The 8,831-nt window shown below is 35.2% G+C and overlaps 1 pseudogene; it reads right to left on the bottom strand.

Moving 5' to 3' along the window:
- Positions 1 to 5,213: 5,213 nt before the first annotated feature.
- LOC101420246 (DDB1- and CUL4-associated factor 13 pseudogene) lies at positions 5,214 to 5,907 on the bottom strand (annotated as a pseudogene).
- Positions 5,908 to 8,831: the final 2,924 nt, after the last annotated feature.

Here is an 8,831-nt window from a genome sequence, read left to right as displayed (position 1 = left end):
CTAAGTTTCTATAGGCCTTCTGAGTGTTATGAAAATACATTTGGAAGAACTCTGACTTTCACCTTTAAAACTATTGACTGGTTTAACAGAAAGGATAAAAATTATTTAAATATAATTAAATATAAATAAAAAATATTCAAATTTCTTGGATAATTTTTGTTGTTGTCTTAAAATAGTTTTCTTTTAAAAAAGTTTTTGGCCCCAAAATAATCTATCAATTAAGAATATGCACTCTGGATTCATGTGGCCTGGGGTCAAATCTCAAATGTCATTTAGTCACTTTGTGACCTGAACAGCTACCTAACTTCTCTTAGCCTCAGTTTCTTTGTTTTTTTTTTTTTTAAGATTTATATTTATTCCTGCCCCCCCTTGTTGTTTGTACTCACTTGTCTGTTCTCTGTGTCTGTTCATTGTGTACTTGTTGTCTTTTTAGAAGACACTGGAAACTAAACCCAAGATCTTCCATGTGGGAGGGAGGTACCCAGTGGCTTGAGCCACCTCTGTTCCAGCTTGTTATATCTCTCATTATGTTTCCTTGTTGCATCTCTTCGTTGTGCCATCTTACCACACCAGCCTGTTGTGTCAGCTCGCTGTTTTGCTTGTCTTCTTTAGAAGGCACTGGGAACCAAACCCAAAACCTCCCACATGGCATGGCAGGTGCCCAACTGCTTGAATGACATCTATTTCCTACTTTGTTTTTTAAAAGCGTGTAAGAATAGTGCTTATCTCATAAGGTTTGTTTTGATGATTAAAGGAATTAATCAATGTAAAACCCTTAGATCAGTATGGAGCATATTAAGTCCTTGTAAAGTGTTGGGTATTATTATTTTAAACCAAGGGTATTAACGTCAAAATTAAGTACTTTCTCATCCCAGCAAGCAAAATTTGCCTTCCTTCATGTTAGTATAATTCAGCAGCTATTAAAAGACAAAAAATTAATTTACATCAGTGTTTAAATAAGCAATAACTCCTCTGATTCTCTCAGGGGTATTTGTCTAGTCAGAAGTGAAAGACGATTGTCAGCTCAATTGACATTCTAGAGGGGACCCTTAGAAGTTAAGTTGCCTTTCTAACAAATTTTCAGGTATTGCTACTGCTGCTGCTTCCAGGACCTTACTTTGAGAACCACTGCTCTGAAGGCTTGTGGAACTCCTGGCAATTATAGAGGAAAAATCCTTCCCTCTCCTTTTTTTTTTTTTTAGGAACATAGCCTTCCTGTGGTTTCCCAAGAACTATAGTTTTCTTAACAAACAACTTGATCCCTTTACTTATTAAAGTCTCCATTTGCCATTTCACTTTATTTGTATTCACTCTCCAGACAGTTAATTTCTTTTCTAGAGTATTGGGTTTTTGTTTGGTTTGGTTGTTTTAATTTGACTAAGAACATTAACTTTCATAAAACAAGTCACTCTTTTGCTTCCTGGTGATGATACCAGTTACCACAACATGACCTTGCGCCAGTTTCCTGATCTATCTGAGCTTGAGGGTTTCACCTCAAAAGTATTTCCCGAGTGTTGTGAGAATTGAAAGAAACAGTGCAAGTGAAGTTCTTAGGTGTGATAAATGTGAGCTACTAGCAATTCAGAAATAAAATGTGAAGCTGAAACTGATAGAAAGAGCAAAGTGAGTGAAAAATAATAGACAAGAAAATAATGCCAGTTTTTTTAAGGGGTAAGGATGAGGAGGACTTTAGTTTTGATCAGATCAAGGAAGCCAAGTCCCCATGTTGCTTCACTCCAGCACCTAATAATATAACGTGTGAATTAAGGTCAACTCACTAAAGGGCTTTGACTTGTTCCGACTTGAGGAACTAGAACATTTTTGCTGGGAGTTACCAACATGTAGTTGGAGAGTTTTGCTGTCTTTATCTTCTATCAGTTCTTTTTAGAAAGGAAGTTTTCAGGTAAAGGAAATTCTCCAATTTATCTTATATCTTTTCACATTGTAAATTCATTGTTTTCTCTTTCCATTAATTTATTTCCTTGGAGCATTCTTTTCTAAAACACATTTCAGAAAATAACAATTTGGCAGGAGTTACCACAACAGGATAATTCATTTTTGTAACAGTTTAGGATTATTTGGAAGAAATTATCTGATTCACTTTTGCCTGATATTAAGTTTATTCTTTTTGTATATATGTATTTATCTTTCTGGCAACACCAGGTATCGATTAATGCTTTTGTAGAAAAGGGGATCTTTGCAGTTGGTATATTACAATTCTAAACAAATCTCCAAAAACTTCCTTGTAGTAACAAACAAAAGAGGCTATTATTGTTGATATTAGTATTATTACAAAACAACTTTAAATTATTTTTGGGCAGTAGACCCCATACAAGGAAGAGAACTTTGAGAAATATAATTTTTTTTTTTTCTTTTACAGTGCGGCAATTCAAAGCATGGAACTTCAATAAAATGAGTGCAATAATCACTTCTGGCCTTACAACAACATTTGAGCCTCAAGTATTTTTCCTCTCTTGTTTTAGCTTAAATAGTCAAAGTGTGTGTACAGTTACCAATTTACAGACACTTGACTTAACATATTATGCTTTAAATGACTAACCTTTTCTGGCTCCTCATACTTTCATGATCAGTCCCCAGTCATGAGAGTTTGGGGGGAAAGTCTAAAAGAGAAAACAAAATTTCCAACTGAAACCTCTAGGGCAGTGATTCTCAAATTTGAAAGTGTGTCAGAATCACCTGGAAGCTTTGTTAAAACACTGACTGCCTGTGCCAAACCCCAGAGTTTCTGATTTGGTGGGTCTGTGGTATGGCCTGGAAATATGCATTTCTAGCAAATTCCCAGGTGATGTTGCTGCTGCTCCTTCAGGGACCACACTTAAAGAACCCTCGATTTAGAGAATCGATGATGTCAAACCAATGTCCATAGCAGCATTAATGTTCACAATAGACAAAAGGTGGGAACAACCCAAGTGTCCATCAACAGATGAATGGATAAACAAAATATGGTATATATACATGATGGAATATTATTCAGCCATAAAAAAAAGAATGAAGTTCTGATACATGTGACAACATGGAAGAACCTTAAAGATATGTTGAATGAAATGAATTAGACACAATAAGACAGATACCATATTATCTTGCTTATATGAAATACCTAGAAATGAAATTCATATTGACAGATAGTAGATTATAGGTTGCCATGGGCCAGGGGTAAGGGTAAGGAGACAGTATTGCTTAATGGGTGCAGAGTTTCTGATTGAGGTGATGGAAAAATTGGGGTAATGGATATTGGTGATAGCACAGTATTATAAATGCAATTAATACCATTGACTTGTTTATTAGTCAGCCAAAAGGGTGCTGATACAGAATACCAGAAATTGGTTGGTTTTTATAAAGGGTATTTATTTGAGGTAGGAGCTTGCAGTTACCAGGCTACAAAGCATAAATTACTTCCCTCACCAAAGTCTTTTGCCACCTGTTGGAACAAGATGGCTGCTGACATCTACCAGGGTTCAAGCTTCCTGGGTTTCTCTCTTCCCTGTGGTATCCTCAGGGATAAGGATAGAAACTACCTGGTAAAGTTGTGGTGATGATCAAATGAGAAAATAGATGTAAAGCAATTAGATACTATGCAATAAATGTTAGCTGTTACTATTAATATTACCTTATGGCACCTCTTTTCAATATCCAATAAATTATTACTGAGAGGTTAGCTAGGCATCAGGATAGAATGGAGAGTGGAAACCAAGTTTACTCCCTGCTCTCATGAAATTTATAGTCTGCTATTAATGAAATAAACAGTTGAATAAAAGCAAAATTACAACCATGGCAAGTACTAAGAAAAAGTCCAGGATGTTTTGAAAACTTGTAAAATGGAAACCTGACCAGCTTTTCCTGACCCTGACTGAAGTTTTTTACTCTGTTTTACTGTGTGTGTCAGTTTTCCAACTAGAATTTCAATTGAGCTGACAATCATCTTTCCCTTTTGACTGGACACACACCCTTGAGAGAATCAGAAGAGTTATTGCTTATTTAAACACTGTATAAATTAATTTTTTGTCTCTTAATAGCTGCTGAATTATGCTAACATGAAGGAAGGCAAATTTTGCTTGCTGGGATGAGAAAGTACTTAATTTTGACAGAAGAAATAGTGTATGCAGGTAAGCCACAATGGAGGGTGATAGGGCAGAATGAAGGTTCTGGCTTCATGGTCTGAGGGGTTGGAAAATAGTCCATAAATGGAGACAGTACAGACCAAAGCAGAGCTTTCCTATTTCAAAAAGTTATTAATGCTCAGTCTTCTTTCCCATCTCCCATACAGTGAAGTCCTTTGCATTCCAAGACTCATGACTTAAGTTACCTAATGTAGAAGGGCAGATTATACCAGAAAGTCTAGGCTAAGTATGGATATTGCAGCTGAGTATGAAATTTAGCTCCGTGTACACTGGCAGCCAAGGCTAAATAAATAAATAAGTAAACAAACAAATCCTCTGGGTTTCACAGCACTTTCCCAATGAAGAAAGTATACTAGTTTTTAAGGAAGTCAAACATTTTCTAGACCTTGAACTTTGTGATGAATTGATCACATGGTCAGAGGCATTGGAAAACTTAATAGACAATGTTTTAAAAAATAGCTTGATAAAACATGTAGTAACATTCCTCATATGATGACTTCTTTTTTTTTTGATGCTAAGGAAAAAGATGTTTTATTATCTTGACCACATTTATAAAAGGTGTGTAAATGCAGGCTAATCATCTTTAAAGTCTCAAAAAGTTAACTATATTTTAAGCACAGAAAATAAATTCAGTTGAAAAAAGTTCTGACATAGTTCTTCTAACTGTTATATGGAAACATAGAAAGAATCATGGCAATCATTATCCAAACCAATATCAAGGTTACCAAAGAGAAGTTTGATCTTCAATGTAAATTGAAACATATAGTGTCTACAATACAATAAACAGATCAGAGAGAAAGTGTCACTGTAATTTTTACCAGCTAAAATTAAGTTAGCTTACAGTATTTTATTCTTCAATGAAATAAGTAGATCAAGGTATAAAATGTTGGATAGTCCTGGCAACCAGGTTACCTTTAAAGATAGATTTTCGGGGTAGCTAAAATGAACAATGGTAGTTTTATAGATAATGAAATATCTGATATATTAAACTAGAGCCAGTACTTTTATTTGTAAAATTTACACATCTGAATACAACAAATAATTATACATTAGGATTGGTGGGAATCCCAAATATTATTTCACAACTGCCACTATGTGTTTCTTCTTCTCTGACACAAATGGCACAGTTCCAGGCTTGCTGTGTTCACGACGATTCACTTCCTTTCGTCAAAGAGCTTCTTTCATAATACGCTGCTCCTGAATCTGGCTGTAGATAGATTTTGGTAGATGTCGGTGACGAGTTATACTTTTTATCTGAGGATGATGTTGAAATTTCTCCTTCAACTTCTGATTATAATCCTTGGCTGCTTTTTCTCGTGATGTAAGCACACCCAACTTTTCAGAAGCATTAGCTTTCCACAGACGAATGTTCATTTCATCAGATCCACACATAATGTATTTGCTGTCAGAAGCCCATTTCACACAGATAACATGCTGCATTCGCTTTGTGTGATAAACTTTGCTGCCTCGACCTTTGTCTATAGGAAAGATTCGAATAGATTTATCAAAAACTAGCAGACACAAACTCTTTTCCAGTGGGAGAGTAATCCACATCAAGCACGGCAGATACATGATCCAGATGAACCATTACAGGAGTGTCAAGGGCCCGCATGCCATAAGTACATAAAGTATAATCTTCATTTGCTGCAGTAAAAATGAAAGCTTCCATAGGATTCCAACAGATTGTACTGGTTGTCATATCTAAGACAACCTTTCCTAACACTGTATGCAGTGGCTCTTCCTCTTCTCCACAGCCTGGTCCATCCATTTTCCAGTGCTTCACAGTTCTTTCATCACCAACCTCTCTCTAAGTCCAACTTTGTTTCAGTTGTCCGGGTTCCGACTCAGCATCTTCACCTTCATTTTTGGAGCTCGTTCTCGCCCGGGGAGCCTTTCCGTCCAGGTTCTAGTCACAGCCACCTGATGATTTCTTATATTAACCCTTTAATAAATTTTTCGAAGCAAGAAAATGAAATTTCTCTCATCTTTGTCCATCCATCTATCCGATTTATTTTTATACAACAGCAACAAATATATCACAGCATCAAAATTATAAGATACTTAAGAATAAATTTAACAAGTGACATGTAAAATCTTTATATTGAAATGTGAAACTTTTTTTTTTTTTAAGATTTATTTTTATTTTTTACTTATTTATCTTCCCTCCCCGTCCCCACCCTGGTTGTCTGTTCTCTGTGTCTATTTGCTGCATCTTCTTCTTTGTCTGCTTCTGTTGTTGTCAGCCGCACAGGAATCTGTGTTTCTTTTTGTTGTGTCTTGTTGCATCAGCTCTCCGTGTGTGCGGCACCGTTCCTGGGCAGGCTGAACTTTCTTTTGCACTGGGCGGCTCTCCTTACAGGGCGCACTCCTTGCGCGTGGGACTCCCCTATGCGGGGGACACCCCTGCGTGGCATGGCACTCCTTGCATGCATCAGCACTGCACATGGGCCAGTTCCACACGGGTCAAGGAGGCCCGAGGTTTGAACCACGGACCTCCCATGTGGTAGGCGGACGCCCTATCCATTGGGCCAAGTCTGCTTCCCTGAAACTTTCTTGAGTGACATTGGAGAAGATTTAAATAAATGGAGACATATACCACATCCCTGGATAGGAGGAAGCTTCAGTGTTTTAAAGATGTGAAATTTTTAATAAAGTAATCTTTAAATTCAATATAATTTCAATCTAATTTCCCAACAGGAATCTTTGTGAGACTTGAAAAACTGATTCTAAAATATATAAGGAAGAGCAAAAAAAACAATGAAAGTCAAAGAAAAATATAATAACAGATGGATACTCAAACCACTATGTATCAAAACTTATTTGAAAGCAATATTCATGAAGATAGTGTGATATTGGTGGCAAGGATGGGCAATAGACAATGGAACAGAATTGAGAATCCACAAATAGACCCAAAGATCTCATTGCAGAGGCATAGGGAAATGATGGATTCATAGTCATTTAATAGCGCCAAGACAATTAATCTGTATGGAAAAAATAAAGTTGGATCCCTATCTCACATTATATACAAAAATCAATTCCTGATAAAGAACTAAATGTTAAAGGAAAGATTTTTATAACTTTGAGAACAAAATATAGAATATCTTTATGATCATGCGGTCAGGTAGAAGCTCTTGAACAAGGTATAAAAAAGGAAGAACTATGAAGGTAAAAAAGTGATATGTTAGACTACATTAAATAAAAAATATTTGGTTCATCAAAAGACATCATAAAAAGCAAAAACAAAAACATGAAATAAAAATGCATAGTACAGAAGTGGATATTTGTGAAGCATAGAGCCAAAATAGTTGTTGGTGTCCAACATTTATAAAAACTACAAATGGTTAAAAAAAATACAGAAAACCTGATAGAAAAAGTGACAAGACAAATGTATGGGCAATTCACAAAAGAGAAACTCATTGTCCAATAAACATATGAAAAGATGCTTAAGAATAATCAGATAAATTTAGGTTAAAAATCAGAATGAGATACCATTTCACATCTGTCTGGTAGAAACATTAAAGCCAGTCAGTAGCATATGTGGAACAATGGGAACACATGCACTGCTGGAGACTGTACGAATTAGTACAACTAATTTGCAAAGAAATTTAGCAAAAGTTAGTGAAGTTGAAAATGTGTGTGCTCTATGATTTAGTAATTTCCCTCCTAGGCATAGACTCTAGAGACATGTTTGACAAGCACACAAGGAGACATTTATAAGAATGTTTATAGCAGTATTATTTGTTCTTGCAAAAAAAGAAAGGAAACAAAAAAGGAGAATGACTACTACATAGTGACAAAAATGAATGAACTAGAAATTTACATGTATTCACATGGATGAACCTCACGAAGCTGAGAGATAAGAAAACATTGTAGTGAATATATTCAGTATATTAATTTATATTAAGATTAAAAACATGCAAAACAATATTAAATATTTTTGACAGATACATACTTATGTAGTAAAAGTATAAAGCAATGGGAATGTTGAATACCAGGATAGTAGCTACTTTGCAAGGAATTGGCTGTTGAGAGAAGAAAGCATTATACAGGGATTTTAGTTATATTTGTCAAGTTTTATTTCTTTAGCTCGTAAATAAGTGTTCATTATATGATCCTTTATACATTTCTGCATGCCTGCAATATTTCATAAGGTTGAATCTTTTCCTTTTGGTTTATCTTTTTTAATAAGTTAAATAAGTTTTGTAAAGTAGCCTGGGAATCAAACTAACTTTTGTTTTCCCTTCTCATATACTTTAGTTAAGTCCACTATTTGGTAAAATTAAATCCACAAATTTATGGATTAAAAATGTAATCATGGAATACAATCACTTACATTTGACATAAAAAAATTAACTTTGTTTTCAAGAAAATATATTGACAATATCGTTTTAAAAGTCCAGAAATGTTTTTAACCACTGCTGAGCACAAATATGCTGCTGACAACTGTGAAATATCTGCATTTCCTGTGATCCCTATCGAAAAGGTTTTTAAACATTACTCAAGTGAAAAAAAAATGAAAAAAGGAAAAAAGCATGTGAAAGCCCTGTATCATCTGCTGGCCTTGAGTAAGGTCCTTGGCTCCTGAAGTAATGGTAATGGTTGCATGGTTGAATTAAAGAAGAGCAGGAGGAAAAAACCCACCTTTCTATTGAAATCTAAATATTGAATTCACATCTTAAAGCTCAAACCATA

This window comes from Dasypus novemcinctus, chromosome 5 (genome assembly GCF_030445035.2).
Source record: "Dasypus novemcinctus isolate mDasNov1 chromosome 5, mDasNov1.1.hap2, whole genome shotgun sequence".
Classification (NCBI taxonomy): domain Eukaryota; kingdom Metazoa; phylum Chordata; class Mammalia; order Cingulata; family Dasypodidae; genus Dasypus; species Dasypus novemcinctus.
The sequence above is the reverse complement of the archived record's forward strand: the minus strand, read 5'-3'. Positions and strand labels throughout refer to the sequence as shown.